Source organism: Mesoplodon mirus (assembly GCF_964341445.2).
Source record: "Mesoplodon mirus genome assembly, chromosome: 19".
NCBI lineage: Eukaryota > Metazoa > Chordata > Mammalia > Artiodactyla > Ziphiidae > Mesoplodon > Mesoplodon mirus.
The window spans coordinates 60,639,219-60,660,688 of NC_138995.1; the positions used below are offsets into that span (position 1 = coordinate 60,639,219).

Sequence of the window (21,470 nt, forward strand, 5' to 3'; positions counted from 1 at the left end):
GTTGAGGAGAGCGGGGGCTACTCTTTGTTGCGGTGTGTGGGCTTCTCATTGCAGTGGCTTCTCTTGTTGCGGAGCATGGGCTTCTCACTGCAGTGGCTTCTCTTGTTGCGGAGCATGGGCTCTAGGCGCGTGGGCTTCAGTAGCTGTGGAGCACGGGCTTAGTTGCTCCACGGCATGTGGGATCTTAGTTCCTGGACCGGGGCTCAAACCCGTGTCCCCTGCATTGGCAGGCGGATTCTTAACCACTGTGCCACAAAGGAAGTCCCAAGATCACTTATCAAAGAAAAATATATTATTTTTGGTTGAGAACAAATTCTAACTGGAGAATATAGGGTGTCAGTTGTCAAGTTGGAAGTAGCACAAATCTTATTTTCTCTGCAAGATATTTTGGCTCTGAATGTCACTACATCACTGGAAAATGGTAGGATAGCTTCCAGGCATTTGGCAATGGAGACTCTCTCCTTGTCACAAACTATAGTTGGAATCTTGGGGTCTTTCTTTTTTAAATAAATAAATTTATTTATTTTTGGCTGTGGTGGGTTTTCATTTCTGTGCACAGGCTTTCTCTAGTTGCAGCGAGCGGGGGCTGCTCTTCGTTGTGGTGTGCAGGATTCAGTAGTTGTGGCTTGTGGACTCCAAAGCGCAGACTCAGCAGTTGTGGTACCCAGGCTTAGTTGCCCCATGGCACATGGGATCTTCCCAGACCGGGCTCCAACCCGTGTCCCCTGCATTGGCAGGCGGGTTCTTAACCACTGTGCCACCAGGGAAGTCCTTGGGGTCTATCTCATTCATTCTTAAAATTTCATTCAGTTCATTGCATGCTGGTTCAACTCCACACACTTGATTTTGAAGCACTTGACCACAGCCAACTCCCAAATGAAAAGACTTCAGTTCACCATTTGCCATTCCAGTACTTTCACTGAAGTGAACCCCTAAAGGAACACTCTTTCATCATGTTTATAGTGCACCTAACTTTATACATGTGGATTGTCACGTCACAAAATTCCCCAAACAACCGACTGATTTATCTCTTGTTTTAAAATGAGAAAGTGTGAAATGTAAAGTGTGGGAAAAAAATAATGCTAAGGAAAAATTGTATTAAAATATTTTATTATAGTAGAAAATCAACCATGTAACTTATAGCTTAATACCATAGAAATCAAAATTTTAATACTCTTGGGACTTCCCTGGTCCAGGAAGATCCCACATGCCGTGGAGCAACGAAGCTCCTGAGCCAGAACTACTGAGCCCACGTGCCGCAACTACTGAAGCCCGTGCGCCTAGAGCCCGTGCTCCACGAGAGAAGCCACCGCAATGAGAAGTCCGCGCACTGCAACGAAGAGTAGCCTCCGCTTGCCGCAACTAGAGAAAGCCCATGCACAGCAACGAAGACCCAACACAGCCAAAAAAAAAAAAAAAAAAAAAAAGCCCAAGGGCTTCCTCCTTCGATACCAATTGGGAATTCAAAGCATAAATAGGTATCCACCTATAAGCACCACTCAGGAATCACCTGAAGGCACCAAGCCAGTCAGCATTATCTGTTTCCTCAAATCATTTTTTGAACACCTTGGAATCCTCCCATCTCCCTGAGAAGCTGACAAACATTCTCCTAACATTTCATGTTAAAATCAGTCTCAATGACCAAACCAATCTTTGGGTGAAGTTCCATCCTAATCCAGTGAATGACCATAACTGCAATTTAGCAACAACAAAAAGTGCTCTGGAGGTGAATATATGAAATTTCTACTTTATCTATCAAACAGAATATTCCTATCGTATACTGTTCGTTTTTAAAAGTCTTGAATATCGATATTTTCAAATTATTGCACTGAGTGCTTCAAGGAAAAAACTGAAATTGCATGATTTTGAAATTTTCTAATATTTTTCATATGCTTACTATATTCCTATTTTCCCCTCATGGAAATCAGGGTGGGTGCATGCTGTGACATTTACTTAGGAACAAAAAGGGACATTAAGAAATACATTCAGGGGCTTCCCTGGTGGTGCAGTGGTTGAGAGTCCACCTGCCGACGCGGGGGACATGGGTTCGTGCCCCGGTCCGGGAGGATCCCACATGCCGTGGAGCGGCTGGGCCCGTGAGCCATGGCCGCTGAGCCTGCGCGTCCAGAGCCTGTGCTCTGCAACGAGAGAGGCCACAGCAGTGAGAGGCCCGTGCGCGTACCGCAAAAAAAAAAAAAAAAAAAAAAAATACATTCATATACTGCATATTCAGGAATGGGGAGCAGGTTGTAGGGAGTGCCAAAAAAAAAAAATTCCAGGGCTTCCCTGGTGGTGCAGTGGTTGAGAATCCACCTGCCAATGCAGGGGACACGGGTTCTAGCCCTGGTCCGGGAAGATCCCACATGCCCTGGAGCAACTGGGCCCGTGAGCTGCAACTACTGAGCCTGAGCGTCTGGAGCCTGTGCTCCGCAACAAGAGAGGCCGCGATAGTGGGAGGCCCGCGCACCGCGATGAAGAGTGGCCCCCGCTTGCCACAACTAGAGAAAGCCCTTGCACGGAAACGAAGACCCAACACAGCCAAAAATAAATATAAAAAATAAATTAAAAAAAAAATTCCAAAGGTGGAGTCACTTGCCCCTGAGAGGACAAACCCAGACTTAATTGCAGTTTCATCCCTCCCAGAAAAGTGACCTTAAACCAATCACTCTAGAATTTCCTAAACAACACTAGTGAGGTAATAGACAGGAAAAGATTTTGCCCTACTTTCCCCAAAAAAGGTAACCTTGCCTGACACTTTTTTAATTATTTATTTATTTATTTGGCTGCGCCCGGTCTTAGTTGCGGCACATGGAACCTTTGTTGTGGCACGCGGGATCTTTCAGTTGCAGCACGCGGGATCTAGTTCCCTGACCAGGGATCGAACCAGGGCCCCCTGCATTGGGAGCTCCGAGTCTTAACAACTGGACCACCAGGGAAGTCCAGAAACTATCTTTTCTTTAACTAATAACTTTCTTATCCTGCCCAGTATCTGCCTATTAAAGCTTTCCATTTTGTACAGCTCCATGGAGCACCTCTTTTTTTTACTAGGTGGAATGCTGCCCAATTCATGAATCATTCAATAACACCAATTTGATTTTTAAATTTACTCTGTCCAATTTTTGCACAATAATAGAAGTCAGAGTCTGAAATACACTGCTATGATATTTTCATTATACCATCTAAATATGGAACAGAGAGTGGAGAGGAATTCTCAAGTACAAATTATGAGAATTTAATCCCCAAATTGTATGTTGTTTGATTCTATATTGGAAAGAAATTATTGCAGATTCTTTCAATCCTGAGAGCCTAATGGTGCACTGTTAGCTTCTCTTGTAAAGTATTGAGATGGGGAAAAACTGTGCTGGTGGAAGCAACAGGATTCATCCAGGGTTGACAAAAGTGATTAAACTTATTAATTAAAACAGGAGACCTACAATACATTCTAAATAAAACACTAGCCAAATGTAATTGCAGCAGTTAAATGTGACTCATACACATACACATAATATTCTGGTTCTTTTGAATAAATTTCCCTCTCAAGATAACTGCTCTCTGTTCAACTTCCAAAAATAAGACTAATTGCTCATTAAACATAGATATATACAACAGTTATGGCCATCCAGTGGAGAAAGTGACCAAGTTTTCCCCTGCATTATTTCCACCAATCAGTCCCTAGCAACCTGTCACTTTCCTCCCATGAAAAGCCCAGTCCATTAATGTCCTTCCTGCCCTGTTCAAGGTCAGTTGGTAGACGATTCTGTCCCATAACCCACTGTGGAGTATCTACGGAAGGGCTCCCCAAACATAAGCATGATGGGTCATGTCCTAGTTTTACATTATTTTCTGCCTCTCCCTAACGATAATTTACACAATGTTCAATTTAATAATTCAGGATCCTTATTTTTCCAGGCAACATGGAGGTGAAGGAACCACACCTAATGAAGTTGGCCCTTTCATCTTATTGACTCCTTCCCAGAGACCATCATCAAAGGCCTACACTGAAGGTGTAAGATCAACAGATTTCAAACTTCACGTTAAAAGGCATAAATTGTAACGAAGCCTTTTCAAGAAAATTGAATATTTATACACTGGAGATAATGGGCCATTTCCACATATATCCTTCTTACCCTCATATATGCATCATGTCATAAGTTTTAACACACTGTGACTTGTAATGCTTCTGCAGTATATAATATCTCAGATTAATCTGGAGAACTACAGGCTTACCTAATCCTAGTATGCATTCTTTGATGTGTGGTCTATTGTAAGAATTGCTCAAAAAATTCCCCAAATTTATTACATTTGTAAGGGGTCTCCCAACTATGACTTTCATGATGCTCCCTGCGGACGCAGTTTCTTAAAAGTGTTTCTATGTTCAGAATATCTGTATATTTTCTGAGCTGTATGAATTATTTCATCACACCAAAGGTGTGATTACTTGATGAAAACCTTTATGCATTCATTACATTGGAAAGCTTCTATGTCCCACAGTCTGGATCATCACTTACAAGCATTAGTAAACATTCTTTTGTGTGGTTTCCCTCAAAGATAAGTCTTCTGAAGTCTAGTGCACTGTGAGGCCTGGATAAAGCTTCTGCCCTACATTTCCATGGCTTCTCTTCAATATGGACTCTTGCTGTTGCTTAATACTTGAACTCAAGGTAAATGTTTTGCCACACACATTGCATTTGGGAGCTAACACTTCAGTATATCCCCCAACTTGTGATCTTTGGGTAAAATCCTTGCCACACACAGTACATTTGTGTTGTTTCTCTCCAGGATAAAGATTCTGATATCTAGTGACGAAGGACCAAAAATTTGAAACTTTGCCATATTTGCTGCAATTTTTTTTTTTTTTTTTTTTTTTTGTGGTATGAGGGCCTCTCACTGTTGTGGCCTCTCCCGATTTGGAGCACAGGCTCCGGATGCGCAGGCTCCGGATGCGCAGGCTCACCGGCCATGGCTCACAGGCCCAGCCGCTCCGCGGCACGTGGGATCTTCCCGGACCGGGGCACGAACCCGTGTCCCCTGCATCAGCAGGCGGACTCTCAACCACTGCGCCACCAGGGAAGCCCCCTATTTGCTGCATTTTTAAGCATGACATATCTGGTGACCCTGAGTTTAAGGCACAACCTAAAAGCTTTGCAAAATTCATTACTTCCGTAATGTTTTGTCCAGTCCTTATTATCAAACTACTGGTGAGATGGGAGCCATGAGTATAGGTTTTGCACATTCATGGAATTTGTGAGGATTCTTTCTAGAATGAGTTCATTTTCTAAAGGCCTGACTATACTAAATACATTTACCTGGCTTCTAGCCAGTAAGAATTTTCTCATGAACATTAAAATGTGAACCTATGCTAAAAGCATTGCCACACTGATTATATTTTCAAGGTCTTTCACCAGTATGGACCATATGATAAGTTAGGCTTGAAAGCACACTGAAGGATTTGTCACACTCATTACATTTAAAAGGTTTCTCTCCTGTATGAATAATTTGGTAGGTCATAAAGTATAAATTTTGACTAAACACATTGAGACAGTCATTACATTTGCAAGGTTTCTTTCCATCATGAATTGTCTGATGATAAGTGAGGCTGAACGCACAAAGGCTTTGCCAGACTCATGATACTTGTATGGTTCCTCTCCACTATGAATTCTCCGAAGAACTGTAAGGTGTGAATTTTGAAGTTTGAATTTTGAAGACCTTCTAACATATATCATATTTATATGGTTTCTCTCATGTATGGATTTTCTGATGTGTAGTGAGGGTTGAGACCTGAGTAAAGGTTTTTGCACACGCAATATATGTGAAAGGTTTCTCTTTTTTTTTTTTTTTTTGTTTTTGTTTTTTTGGGTATGCGGGCCTCTCACTGCTGTGGCCTCTCCCGTTGTGGAGCACAGGCTCTGGACACGCAGGCTCCGCGGCATGTGGGATCTTTCCGGATCGGGGCACGAACCCGTGTCCCCTGCATTGGCAGGCGGACTCTCAACCACTGCGCCACCAGGGAAGCCCTGTGAAAGGTTTCTTTACAAAATGTACTCTCCAGTGACTTGTAAGGTGTGAATTTTGACTGAAGGCTTTGCCACAATCACTACATTTGAAAGGATTCTCTCCAGTATGAACCCTCCGATGAATTCGAAGATGTGGTTTTAGACGAAAGACCTTGCCACGCTCGTTACATTTATAAGGTTTCTCCCCAGTATGACCTCTCCACTTAATTGCAAGGTTTGAATTACGGCTGAAGACTTTGCTACACATATCACATTTATATAATTTCTTTCCTGTACGAATTTTCTGATGTCTAATGAGGTTTGAGCGGTGATTAAAGGTATTTCCACACTCATTTGTATACGGTTTCTCTTCGGTGTGAATTCTCTGAAGATTTGCAAGGACTGAATTTCGACTGAAGACTTTGCCACATAAATCACATTTATATGGTTTCTCTCCTGAATGGATTATTTGATGTTGAGTGAGCTATAAGCCATGACTAAAGGTTTTGCCACACTCATTACACTTGTAACATTTCTCTACAACATGACTTTCCCGATGACCCACAAGGTGTGAATTTCGACCAAAGATTTTACCACATATATCACGTTTATACACTTTCACTCCTGTGTGGATTCTCTGATGTCTAGTGAGGTTTGAGCTGTTAAGGAAGGTTTCGTTACACTCGTTACATTTGTAAGGTATTTTGCTGTGAGCTTTCTGGTCTTCTGTCAGTGTTGGGGGAATGCATAAAATCATTCTCATTTGTATTAGAAATACTGGTTTGAAGAGTAAGAGGAATTACATGAAGTGGTGAAACTGAGGCACTACTGTTGATTTTCTTGTCAGCTAAATTTAAATTTAAATTCATAAATTTCCCCTTCACTTCTCATTATATGCAGTTCATCCTGAAAGCTTAATCCAAGCCTATTTCCAGTGGGCTTGATTCCTGCATCCCGTCTACAATGGCAATGTCTTCCATCAGTGAGATTTTTGTTATGGGTTATAGGCATTACTTTATAATTTCTTTCATCATCTCTCTGCTGAGACTCAAAGTCATACATATTTTCCTGGATTTCCCTGAGGTGAAAATGTTCGATTTCATGACTTTCAGATCTTCCCAACGTCACTGTTTGGAATACTTCTCCTGTTATCACTGTTCGGTTTTGGTTGTAACTGCTGGATCACACGTATAAGAGAGAGAGCTACAAGATATAAAGAAACATAGTTATCCTATTCATTACAATCTATAAATAAACATTTCATATTGAATATACATTACACCAAAAGTAATACTTATACCAAACAGAGTTATGAAACTTCCCAACAATTGATCTTAAAATGTTTAGAAACACTAAAGGAATAGAATTCTTTACTAAAGAAAGAGTAATAACATATAATTCAAGTTCATTTTAAGGTAGCCTTGTTTCACAAATCCTATGTTAAAAACACACAGATTGGACATCAGCTATCAAAGAGAGGGTATTTTTCCACCATGACCCCAAAGCACATACCAATTAACATTAAACATACTGCTGTCTGATAACTGAGGAGAAAAAAATATTATATTACAGATATATTCTGCATACTTACTATACATACATAAATGCTAAAAAAAGATGTAATGCTAAATGATCCAAACAAGCTAATAAATAATCTAATTAATTGGCTGTTTAGAATTGAAAAATTAATACATAATAGAGAAAATGAAGAATTTGATACAACTTCTAAGAAAAAAAATTTTTCTAAATATCTGCTTTAAAACTATGTATCAGGCTTCCCTGGTGGCGCAGTGGTTAAGAATCCGTCTGCCAATACAGGGGACACAGGTTCCAGCCCTGGTCCAGAAGATCCCACATGCCATGGAGCAACTAAGCCCATGTGCCACAACTACTGAGCCCATGCACTAGAGCCCATGCTCCACAAGATAAGCCACTGCAATGAGAAGCCCACGCACTGCAATGAAAGAGTAGCCGTCGCTTGCCGCACCTAGAGAAAGCCTGTGCACAGCAACAAAGACCCAACACAGCCAAAAATAAATAAATAAATAAATTTAAAAAGAAAAAAAAAAAGTGATTGTAGGGAGAATGTAGGATTGCATCTATGACACTATTTCCTATTTAATGTGTCCAACTGTATATGCCATAAGTTCCACTGTCATGCTTATATTTGAGAAACACATACATAATATTCTAGGAGATTGTGCAAGAATTTTGCTAGCAGAAACCAGAAGGAAAAACCAGGAAAAGGCAACTCAAAAGGAGATTCATGCATTTCTTCTGTACACATACATGCAGGTACAAAGAAATCGAATCAACAGTACAATAGAGTAGGAAGGAGATCATGATTTTGAAACTGAGTCCCTACATTTCAGTTCCTCTGCCAAGTTTGATTAACCTCTTTATAGAATATTTTATTCCCCTTCTTGTCCCACACCTGCTCCTCTTAAGACTGAGGGTATCAAAAGGGTGGGGGGATTGAAACTGAGGAAGACCCTGTGGGTCCCTGCCAGCCTTTCCGTGTCCTCGTTTCTTGTTCATAGAAAAAGGCTTAGTCTCCTAGACTTTACCGGAGATCCAAAGAGCAGATTCAAGCCGTTACTATTAGGAGAGTGAGGGAACGCAGAAAAAAAGGAAAAGCAAGTCCAGCATAATCTTTAAGGTAGCTTAAACCGATACCTTGCTTTATGACCCCTAACTGCGGCTTCAACTAGTTGTAAACAACATTGTCAAAGTGCTCTGGAGACAGGCTTTTGTGACAGTCCTCAAACCAGAACAAAAAACTGCAAAGACATATAGGTGAGGTACTTGTGATACTTTCTATCTTGTATCCTACAACCTGCTGACCACCCTACGGAGTAGGTTCAAGTGGTGACTCTGAATGCAGCAGGATGATATTGCAACACATGACGGAAAGTGTTCTCCATCAGTAATTTTCTTACCCAGTAAACCCATTCCACAGAGAGTCCACCAAAAGTTGTCCACAAACTACAGGTGGATTATCACAGCAAAGAAACTGGAAAAATCTTCAGTCCTTAGGACTACGTAATTCAAAAGCACATTTAAGAGGCAAATCGTACAAACTTATGAAAATAAGAAATCAGCAAGAGTACACATTCCCAGACTAGGCAGAGCAGTACAAGAGCCAAAAAATCACAAGATATGGGGGTCAGATGCTCCAGGACCTTGAGATGGAACCATGGGCTAGACCCACAGATGCCAACCTAAGAGCCTGAAAGATTCATATATGCTCCCCATGTAGGACTGGGGATCAAAAAGAGGATCTCTCGGGACTTCCCAGGTGGCACAGTGGTTAAGAATCCGCCTGCCAATGCAGGGAACATGAGTTCGAGCCCTGGTCCAGGAAGATCCCACATGCCACGGAACAACTAAGACCACGTGCCACAACTACTGAGCCTGCACTCTAGAGCCCGTGAGCCACAACTACTGAGCCCGCGTGCCACAACTACTGAAGCCCGTGCACCTATAGCCCATGCTCCGCAACAAGAGAAGCCACTGCAATGAGAAGCCCGCGCACCGCAACGAAGAGTAGCCCCCGCTCACTGCAACTAGAGAAAGCCTGCATGTGGCAACGAACATCCAATGTAGCCAAAAATAAATAAATAATTTTAAAAAAAGAGAGAGAGACTCTCTCTGTCCACTGACCTTAGTTTTCCTAACTAACAATGCAGAAGAACCACTCCATCTCCCTGTTACACACAACCCTGAAGTGCATGGCAAAAGCAGAACACAAGAAATGGCTGAGGGGTCTAAATAAGCAGGCAGGGCTTGAGACGGCTCCACGCAGGTTCTGAGGTGTCAGATGAGTCAAAGAGCAGCCAGTGTCTCCCATCTTCTGATTACGTCTTCCAAGTACTGCAACTCTGATCAAACTCAGAGGCTCAGGGATGGGACTCTAGAGGCATCAGCTCTGATCTACAAAGACTAAGAACTGAGCATCCAGTGGAATCAAGACCAGAAGGAGACATGAAGGGGCAAGAGACCCTGATAAAACAGCCCACCTCATGCTCCTCAAATTCAAGCAACAACCAGTTCACAGGAGCCAGATGAGGAGTGTTGTGGATCTTGATAAAGACCTTGCCTTTGTCTCTGTAGGAGCTGCAGCACCACTGGAGGGTGAAAGAATACATTTTACATTTGGAAGGATGGAGTGATAACTCGGGTAGAAGAAAAGTCTCGTCTGAGAGTTTAATAAAGAAACTTCAGTTTTCCCAAAGAACTCTCCACCATGAGAAGAGTTTCCCAAACACTATTAATGTTGTGGCCTCCTCTCTGCCCTGAGATCCCACCTGTGTTCACACTTTTGATACATTCCCACCCATTTGGTTTTTTGCTATTTTCACACCACTCACCATAGTCCTGGGCTATTTCTCTTGCTCTAAAATGGAGATAATGTTCAGATCAGAAATAGAAATTCCTGCTTATCAGAACAAAGAAATTTATAGTGGGACTTCCCTGGTGGTCCAGTGGTAAAGAATCTGCCTTCCAATGCAGGGGATATGGGTTCGATCCCTGGTCAGAGAACTAAGATCCCACATGCCATGGGGCAACTAAGCCCACACGCCACAACTACTGAGCAAGTGCATCTCAAGTACAGCCCACGTGCTGCAAACTACAGAGCCCATGCGCTCTGGAAACTGTGCACCACAACCAGAGAGAAGCCCGCTCGCCACAATGAAGAGCCTGTGCTCCGCAATGAAAGATCCCGCATGCTGCAACTGAGACCCCAAGCAGCCAAAAATAAAAAATTAATTACTTAATCAGAAAAAAAAAAAGAAATGTAAAGTGCTGTGATTTTTCCAAAATCACAGTGCTTTGTTCAGCTGAGTAGTGAAGAAAAGACAGGTGTTTCTGGAAAAATATTTCAAAAATTCACCCACTGCCTGCCTCCTTCTAAATGCATAGGGAACAGTGTAATACATATATCTAACACTCTTCCAAGAAATACTGAGTCAAAAGCAAAGGGTACAAAACAGGAAATCAGACATTTTTTAAAAGTCTGCCATTGTGAAATTGAGACACAGATGTAGAGAACAAACGTATGGACACCAAGAGGGGAAAGCAGCAGTGTGGTGGGGGTGGGGGTGTGATGAATTGGGCGATTGGGATTGACATGTATACACTGATGTGTATAAAATGGATGACTAATATAAGAACTTGCTGTATAAAAAAAAATTAAATTAAAAAATTTAAAAAAAAAGAAATACAACATGGCAGAGATGTCAAAGATAAAATGGGCCTTGAGCAAGTTTAAGAGATGTATTTATTAATGTCTCCTAAGAAGGGCCTAAAGTCAGTGCTTAATAATTCTATTTTATGTCTATCTTTTAATGTGATTTAAAAAAATAGTGTGCCATTTAGTTTTTTTTTCAATTTATTTTATTTTTATTTATTTATTATTTTTTGGCTATGTTGGGTCTTCATTGCTGCATGCAGGCTTTCTCTAGCTGCGGCGAGTAGGGTCTACTCTTCATTGCGGTGCACGGGCCTTTCATTGTGGTGGCTTCTTTTGTTGCAGAGCACGGGCTCTGGAGTGCGTGGGCTTCAGTAGATGCAGCACGTGGGTGCTCAGGAGTTGTGGCTCGTGGGCTCTAGGGCGCAGGCTCAGTAGTTGTGGTGCACAGGATTAGCTGCTCTGTGGCATGTGGGATCTTCCTGGACCAAGACTCAAACCTGTGTCCCCTGCATTGGCAGGCAGATTCTTAACCACTGCACTATGAGGGAAGCCCTGCCATTTAGCTTTATATATAATTAAGCTCTAGAACCACCTCTGATGTAACACGAAAGGCACAGATCATCTGAAGAAAGGGTCAGTTTAAACTCATGATGCTGCATGTCTGAGTCTCCAAGGGGCCCCCCAAGAGGCACACAGGGGAAAATGCATAACACAAAAGGGCACATCCCAACATCTAGAGAGAAGTTATCCTCACCCATGGAGATCGGGTTCCTTTACGTCTCCAACATCTTGTCACTGTACAAGGCCCTCTGAGCAGGGTCCAGGCATTCCCACCCCTCCTGAGAGAAATCAATGGCCACATCTTCAAAAGTCAGCTGTTCTTGAAACAAAAACATTTCTGGGGTGGGGGTGGGGATGTTGGATAAATTAGGAGTTTGGGATTAACATATACACACTACTATAAATAAAACAGATAAACAGGAAGGATCTACTGAATCACACAGGGAGCTATACTCAATATCTTGAAATAACCTACAATGGAAAAGAATCTGAAAAAAGAATATATATATAGCTGAATCACTTTGCTGTACACTTGAAACTAAGACAACATTGTAAATTAACTATACCTCAATTAAAAAAAATTTTAACCAAGTGGCCATGAGGATAGTTTTTATCTTCATAAAAAATGAGGAGAAAGGTGTAAGGACTGATTCAGTCTGTTGACGTATATATTCTGAAAGATACACGTTATGGTATTTGGACCAAATTATGTATCTTTAATTTTAATTTCTTATGCTTTTTCATAGCAGACTATGATATCCTCCAATTAATACAGATTTTTCATCTTTGTGGGCAATTATAAAACACATAGAAACAAAACTCAAGAATGGGTTGTCTATGCAGAAGTGTTAGATATTATGTTCTAAACACAGACTGATATTCAATAGCCAGATGAGCTCCAGTATGTGTGCTGTCTTCAGACATGACAAAGTCCACCATGGCTTTAGAGAAAGGTCAAAATCTTCAGTTATGATAATGATAACAACAGCAATGACTAAAAGTGTTTGAACACTTCCAATATATAAACATTACTCTAAATAAGTACTTTACAGGTATGAACTTGTTATCCACGTAATAGGTCATTAGGAAAAGACCTGTTCCCATCTTACAGAGGAGAAAACTGCATCAGAGACACTCTGAGGTCTCAGGTCAAGAAGCTAAGAAATGATACTGCAAGCACCTCAACTCAGAGGGTTGGGTTTTGGAACTCAAGCTAAAAAATAGAAGAGTTTAGTAAGAGAGCATTGAAAGTACATTGACAGGGACTTCCCTGGTGGTCCAGTGGCTAAGACTCCACGCTCCCAAATCAGAGGGCCTGGGTTGGATCCCTGGTCAGGGAACTAGATCCCATATGCCGTAACTAAAAGTTCGCATGCCACAACTAAAGATCCCACAGGCCACAACGAAGATATGAAGATCAAAGATCCCGTGTGCGGCAACTAAGACCCGGCACAACTAAATAAATAAATAAATATTTTAAAAAGTTGTTAAAAACAGAAAAGTACATTAACAGAGGGTTCCCTGAGAAAACTTAAAAGAAGTTCAAAGGACTTCCCTGGTGGCACAGTGGTTAAGAATCCACCTGCTGATGCAGGCGGCGTGGGTTCGATCCATGGTCCAGGAAGATCCCACATGCTGTGGAGCAACTAAGCCCATGTGCCACAACTACTGAGCCTGCACTCTAGAGCCTGCGTGCCACAACTACCGAGCCCACAAGCCACAACTACTGAAGCCCGGGCGCCTAGAGCCCATGCTGTGCAACCAGAGAAGCCACTGCAATGAGAAGCCCGTGAACTGCAATGAAAAGTAGCCCCCACTCACCACAACTAGAGGAAGGCCACATGGAGCAACGAAGACACAACACAACCAAAAATAAATTAATTAAAAAAAAATAAAGAAGTTCAAGGTGAACAACCTGGAACAGCATGAAAGGTCACTATATATGTGGCCCCCCCCCACACACACACATACACAGGAAATGTTAGTGATCTTCCTACTATTTAAACCATTAACATGATAGTATAGGAAAAATTCAAGGCCAGGGAATATACTGAAGATATAATTTCAACTACAAAAGATATATAGTTTTGAAATCATGAGAAGTGATTGCAACTGATGTCAAAAAATTTTTTTAAAGGATTTAAAGGGAGTACTATGAACAATAATACCTACACATTACATAATCTATAAGATACAGGTAATTTTGTAGAAACATAAACCTACTAAGTTGGAAACATTAAGAAATAAAAAATCTAACAGAATTATAACTAGAGAGATTCAAGTAGTAATCAGAAACCTCAAAGAAAAACTCAGGAAGAGATGTCTTTAACTGCATAATTCTACCAAACATTTACAGAAGAATTACCACTAATCCTGCTAAAAATCTTACAAAGAGTTGAAGAGAAAACACTGCCAAACTCATTCTATGCGGCCAGCGTGACTGTGATACCAAACCCAGAGCATCACATAAGAAGAAAGGAAAACTAGGACTTCCCTGGTGGCGCAGTGGTTAAGAATCCGCCTGCCGGGCTTCCCTGGTGGCGCAGTGGTTGAGAGTCTACCTGCCGATGCAGGGGACACGGGTTCGTGCCCCGGTCCGGGAGGATCCCACATGCCGCAGAGCGGCTGGGCCCGTGAGCCATGGCCGCTGAGCCTGTGCATCCGGAGCCTGCGCTCCGCAAGGGGAGAGGCCACAACAGTGAGAGGCCCGCATAACGCAAAAAAAAAAAAAAAAAAAAAAAGAATCCGCCTGCCGATGCAGGGGATAAGGGTTCAGCCCTGGTTCGGGAAGATCCCACATATCGCGTAGCAACTAAACCAGTGCACCACAATTACTGAGCCTGTGCTCTAGAGTCTGCGAGCCACAACTACTGAGCCCGTGTGCTACAACTAATGAAACCCACGCACCTAGAGCCCGTGCTTTGCAACAAGAGAAGCCACCACAATGAGAAGCCCGTGCACCCCAACCAAGAGTAGCCCCCGCTCACCACAACTAGAGAAAGCCCACGCACAACAACAAAGACCCAACACCGCCAAAAATAAAGAAATAAAAATAAAGAAATTTATGTAAAAAAAATAAAGACAACGGGACACTCTCTCCAAAAAGAACTGCCACACACAGACACACACCCAATTTGACCAATCATTTCATGTGTCAGTGTTGCTCACACTCAGAATTTTTGGTCTATTCTCTCATCTTCATAATGGTCTCCCCGAGGGCCAGAGGGGAGATATCTCTGAGAAGGTCTGAATTCAGTGAAGAGAACCATGTGGAACTGAATTCTGAAAAGCTTCCTGAAGGACCAGTGGGCAAAGTTTTTCCTTACTGTCCATCCCACTTAAAACACAGGGACGGGGACTTCCCTGGTGGTCCAGTGGTTGAGAGTCTGCCTTCCAATACAGGGGATGTGTGGGTTTCATCCCTCATTGGGAAACTAGGATCCCACATGCCGCGGGGCAACTAAGCCTGCGCACCTCAACTACTGAGCCTGCACGTTCTGGAGCCCGTGCTCCACAACAAACAGCACCGCGTGCCGCAACTAAGACCCAACGCAGCCAAATAAGTAAATAAATATTTTAAAAAACAAAAAATAAAAAACACAGGGACAATCTTGCATGTTCCTGAGCAAAGGAAACTTTTCTTGAAAGGTCTGATCACACTGACACCAAGCAATTAATTATTCTTTCTCAGAAAATCAAAGAAAAATATTTTAAAAACACAGAATTGCAAAACCATTGCTGCTGGTGGGGAAAACACTGAAAGGGGTCACCTTAGAAATAAGCTGTGAGCAAACTTCTTCATCATAGATGGGCTCTGTTGGAAGGTTTCACATCAATCCAAACCATCCTTCCTCACTTGCACAGAACAGTCAAGAGGGCCCTGAGGGAAACATCTTTATAACACCTCACAGCTCACAATTTTAATAGATCACACAAAAAGGAAGAAAACGGAATATGAGACTAACTGGTTAAACTAGGTTTTGGCTATTAATATAAACCATCATTGATATCTTTACCAAGTACTCATCAAAATAGCCTAAAATTATTTATTAGTTACCAAGGAAATTTCCCCATATAGAAGATAAAGAGGAGAAAGCAGGCAGGCCTCAAAGGAACCTGAAACATACTATTTTTTTAAACCACATTTTTAAAAGAAATAATTTGTGAATTTTTTTTTTTTTTTTTTTTTTGCGGTACGCGGGCCTCTCACTGTTGTGGCCTCTCCCGTTGCGGAGCACAGGCTCCGGACGCGCAGGCTCAGCGGCCACGGCTCACGGGCCCAGCCGCGCCGCGGCATGTGGGATCTTCCCAGACTGGGGCACGAACCCGCGTCCCCTGCATCGGCAGGCGGACTCTCAACCACTGCGCCACCAGGGAAGCCCATTTGTGATTTTTTTTCATCGAAAAATTCTGCTGTTAAAGTTTTTAAAACTTGAGACTATAATGTTTAGAAAAGAATGATATGAGTTAATTATAGACCACCAAAAATTATTCCAGAAATAAATACTTATTTACAGGAAAGGAGAAACTGTATGGACTAAGATTTACTCCAACCTAAAAAAAAAATTATATATACAAAATAGAGAAAGAAAAACTAAATGCATTACACACAAAAAAACACTTTAAATAAATGTTCCTCTAAAACGGCACCATGTAGGGACAGAGTCAGTCATTTCTTGCCCCAGGTGTCCTCTCGCCTGACCTCTACTCCATGCCAGGAAAAGGGAAGGGCGTGACCCACAACTAAGTGAATCAAGTCACTGTCCCCCTGGCTGAATAGGGATTGCAAATGGAAGTTATCTTCTCATATAAATCATTACAAAACGCATAAGCCTGTAGACAGCAGCTTTGCAGTTCTCATCCTCATTTGTATAATTTAAACAAATTTTTAATGTACTATATTCTAAAACCACAAATCATATATCACGACTTAATCATCCACATCCAAACAACTCACCACCACCCACCTGGATCCAGTTCCCGCTCTACCTGCACTACTGGGTGCTTCCATTTCACTCCGTTTATCCGTCTCCCTAGTTTTCTCCGTCTCCGTCTCTCTGCTCCCCTCCGCTCTCCCGCTGTGCCTGCCCTCCTCTCTGTTTCCTCCCTCACACCCGGCCTGCCCCGCTCTGCAACCTGTTCCCCCTCGTTCCCCTTTCTCCCCCACCTCCGCTCCCTGTCTACCCTCTGGGTTACACCTCTCCTGGTCCCCTTACATTCCGTTCCTCCCCACTCCCCGGCACTCCAGTTGGCGACGCCTCCTTCCTGCTCTCTCTCTTCCTCTGCTCTTCGTGTCACCCTTTGTCCCCTTTCTCTCCCAGCACCTGGTGCTCTGAAAGCCTTCGTTCCCCCTTTTACCCTCTCCCGGACTCACAGTGTGACGGGCCTCACCACTGCCGCCCTCCCTCCTACCGCTGATCCAGGCCTCTCGCCATGCTGCTCACCCGGAGATCCGGCTTTTTTTTAGTTACTTCTCTATGTTATTCGCCCGCTAGTTTCAAGGCTACATCTGTTTCATTTCACTTTCTCTTTGCAAGTCCCTCAGCCACCATCTAAGTCCCCATTGGTTCTCCCTCATTCTTTTCTCCTTCTCAGTTTTTCTATTTCTCTCGGTCGCTCTGTCTCTGCTTCTCCGGATCCCCCTTCGCCCCCATATTTAGAAAGACGGCGAGTGAATAAGACGCCCGCCTACCTGAAGAGACCATTTTCCACCTGAGTTGAACTTGGGACGGAAGAACTATGGGTGTCCACAAGGCTGGCCCAGGTCACGTCCCCCCACGAGGGGTGAGGGGAAGGGCTGACCAGGAAAGAAGCCTGTGGAGCAGAAGGACCGGCCTGAGAGACGCCAGGACAGGGGGGCTGGGAGGGAGGGAGGGGGTCTCCGGAGAGGGGCGGGCTCTGCAGAACCCCAGGACCGGGGAGAGGACGCGGCCTGTCCGCGAGCGGGGCGACCGGCGCTGCCCTCCAGGGGCCGAGAGGGCGAGGCTGGGGGTGGGGTGGAGGGCGAATCCACCTCGCGGTCAAGGACTTTACAAGGGAGGCCGAGACAGTTACCAGGTTTTAAGCAGCGAAGTGTTGCGAAAGGCGGTGTATACGTGGACCGAAGGTAGAAAATACAGGGCAAGGACCATCCTCACAGAAATCTATAACCCGAAGAGAAAAGATCCCCGAAAAGATTCAGACCGGCTAGATCTGAATTTACCTGGGGTAAATTCAGGGGCGGGTGTGGGGATTTCAGGTCCGTAGTCATTCACAAGACCCTGAGGAGGGAGTAAGAGAGGCCTCGCCACGCGGATTGTCACTAGAAAGAAACTCTCCCTGTGTCTTATGACCCTGCCTCCGCCGTATCCGCTTCCAGGTCCTCTGGAAATGGCGCCCGCGATTAGAAGCAGGGCTTCCGGGGGGCGTGGCCTGGGCGGAGCGCTTCCAGCGAGAAGCTGGAGGAGGGATCCCAGGTCTGAGAAGGGAGAGCGAGAAGTCCCGGCAGGGGGCGGGCACCAAAGACGCTTCCCAGTAACTTCACGTGCTTAGTTTAAGTGACTGTAACAGTTTTAAGGTAAAAAGCTTACAGTTGTGTGGACCAGTTACGTCGGAAACTAAGATGTTTCCTCTTCAGATGAAAATGGTTTAAGTAAGGGAATGTCCTGTTGGTCCAGTGGTTAGGGCCTTGGTTAGGGAACTAAGATCCTGCAAGCTGCACAGCTGAACCAAAAACAAAAAACAAAACGAAAACAGGAAAACACACACACACACAAAAAAAACAAAAACCCGTCTGTGTCTTTTTGGCAAGAGTTTGCTTTCAAGTGCTGCTAGTGAGACTGAAGCAAGTTGTGGCGTGTGAACTTAGCTGCGGCATGCATGTGGGATCTAGTTCCCTGATCAGAGATTGAACCCGGGCCCCCTGCATTGGGAGCGCAGAGTTTTATCCACTGCGCCACCAGGGAATCCCCCTGTATACTATTCTTAAAAGGAAACTGAAGAACATTGACCTTTTCAAACTATTTCACTAAGCATTCCAAGCACAAACATGATTGTTCTACTTTTAATGATTTCTGAAAACCTTTTATATTCTAATATTTTTGGTTTACTTCCTATATTCCTATTTTCACTTCATGTAAATCAAGGTTTATGCCATGGCCTTTATTCTAGCACACACACACAAAAAAACCCCACATAAAATACATTCATATAGTGCATATTCGTGAAAGTATGTCAGGTTTTAGGTGGTGTGAAAAAGAAATAACAAGGCCAAGGCAGAGTCCCTTCACCCCAGGACAGCAAACCAAGTCTTAATTGTAGTTTCATCCCTCCCTAGAATGTGGCCTGAAACCAGTAACTCTGCAATTTCCAGATGAACTCTATTGAGGTTATCTACAGAATAAGACCTCAGCTGCACAATTACCCAAAATAGGAGACCTAGCCTCAAACAATCCTTTTTTGTGTGTGCCAGTAAGTCTGTCTAACCCACTTTCTCCCTACAAAAGCATTCATAACTGCACAGCTCCTCGAGCACCACCCTATTTACTAGGTGGCATGATGCCCTATTCATGAATCATTCAACAAAGCCAATTATGTTTTTTTAAATTGTCTGTGTCGAGTCTTAGTTGCAGCACGCATGATCTTCATTGTGGCATGTGGGATCCTTCATTGCGGCGTGTCGGCTCTACAGCCTGGGGGCTCAGTAGTTGTGGCACCTGGGCTCTCTAGCTGTGGCGCATGGGCTTAGTTGCCCTGCGGCATCTGGGATCTTGGTTCCCTGACCAGGGATTGAACCTGCATCCTCTGCGTTGGAAGGCAGATTCTTAACCACTGGCCTAGTAGGGAAGCCCTAGCCAATTAGATCTTTAAATTTACTCAGTTCTATTTTTGCACATTAACGGAAGTCGGCCTCTAAAATGCACTGCTATGGTATTTTCACTATAGCCATCCAAATATTCCGGAGTAGAGTGTGGGGAGAATAACTCAAGTACAAATTATGAGTATGTAATCTCCCCAAGTATGCTGCTTGATTCCTTCATGGAAAGACATTGTTACAGATACTTTCAGCCTTGAGAGCCTAATAGTGCATTCTCAGTTTCTGTGTTACTGAGGTGAGATAAAACTGTGTTGGTAGAAGGAACATGATTAATCCGTGGTTTAAAAAAAAGTGATTTATTAAATAAGAGACCTATAGGGCTTCCCTGGTGGCACAGTGGTTGAGAGTCCTGCCAACGCAGGGGACATGGGTTCGTGCCCCGGTCTGGGAAGATCCCACATGCCGTGGAGCAGCTGGGCCCGTGAGCCACGGCCGCTGAGCCTGCGCGTCCGTAGCCTGTGCTCCGCAATGGGAGAGGCCACAGTGGTGAGAGGCCCGCGTACCGCAAAAAAAAAAATAAAAATGAGACCTATGATACATTCTGAATAAAACAGCAGCAGCAATTAAATGTGAATCATATAACTACAAATACTATTTGGTTTCTTCTGATTAAATTCCACTCTTGGTTAACCACTCTCTATTCAATTTCCAAGAATAAGACTCATTTTTCAGATTTCCCTGGTGGTGCAGTGGTTAAGAATCCACCTGCCAATGCAGGGGACAGGTGTTCGAGCCCTGGTCCTGGAATATCCCACATGCCGCAGAGCAACTAAGCCCATGCGCCACAACTACTGAGCCTGTGCTCCAGAGCCCATGCTCCGCAACGAAAAGCCACCGCAATGAGAAGCCTGCACACCACAACAAAGAGTAGCCCCTGCTTGCCGCAACTAGAGAAAGCCCACGTGCAGTAATGAAGACCCAACGCAGCCAAAAATAAATTTACTAAAAAAAAAAAGACTAATTCTTCATCAACCATTGCCATTCAGTGGAGAATGTAACCACCATTTCCAGTGCATTACTTCTAAGAAATAATGAGTCCTAGTAACCTGTCACTCTCCTCCCATGAAAAGTCCAGTCCTTAATGCTTGATCTGTTCATGGTCAGTTGGTAGAACATTCTGTACTATAACCCACTGTAGCCTATCTATGGATGGGCACCTTGAACATAAGCACGATAACTGATATCATAGTTTTACATTGTTCTCTGCCCTCCCCTGATTCTAATTCATTCAATATTGAGTTACGTAACTTAGTTTTTTTGGGTTTTTTTTGGCCGGGTCGGGTCTTAGTTGTGGCACATGGGATCTTCATTGAGGCATGCAGGATCTTTCGTTGCAGCAGACTGGGTCTTTGTTGTGGCAGGTGGGCTTCTAGTTGTGGCATGAGGGTTTTCTATTCTCTAGCTGTGGCATGCAGGCTCCAGGGCACATGGGATCTGTAGTTTGTGGCACGCAGGCTCTCTTGTTAAGAAGCGCAAGCTCAGTAGTTGCAGCGCGTGGGCTAGTTTCCCCACAGCATGTGGGATCTTAGTTCCCTGACCAGGGATTAACCCCACATCCCCTGCATTGGAAGGCGGATTCTTTTTTTTTTTTTTTTTTTTGCGGTAAGCGGGCCTCTCACTGTTGTGGCCTCTCCCGTTGTGGAGCAGTCTCCGGACGCACAGGCTCAGCGGCCATGGCTCATGGGCCTAGCCGCTCCGAGGCATGTGGTATCCTCCTGGACTGGGGCACGAACCCATGTCCCCTGCATCGGCAGGCGGACTCTCAACCACTGCGCCACCAGGGAAGCCTGGAAGGCAGATTCTTTACCACTGGACCACCAGGGAAGTCCTTTAGTATTGTTTTTCCAGGAAAGGTGGATATGAATGA

At 43.8% G+C, this 21,470-nt stretch overlaps 1 protein-coding gene across 1 annotated transcript in view; it reads right to left on the reverse strand.

The window, feature by feature from the left end:
* Positions 1 to 21,470, reverse strand: part of LOC309794915 (uncharacterized protein) — a 385,639-nt gene that overhangs the window by 27,685 nt on the left and 336,484 nt on the right. The window lies entirely within an intron of this gene.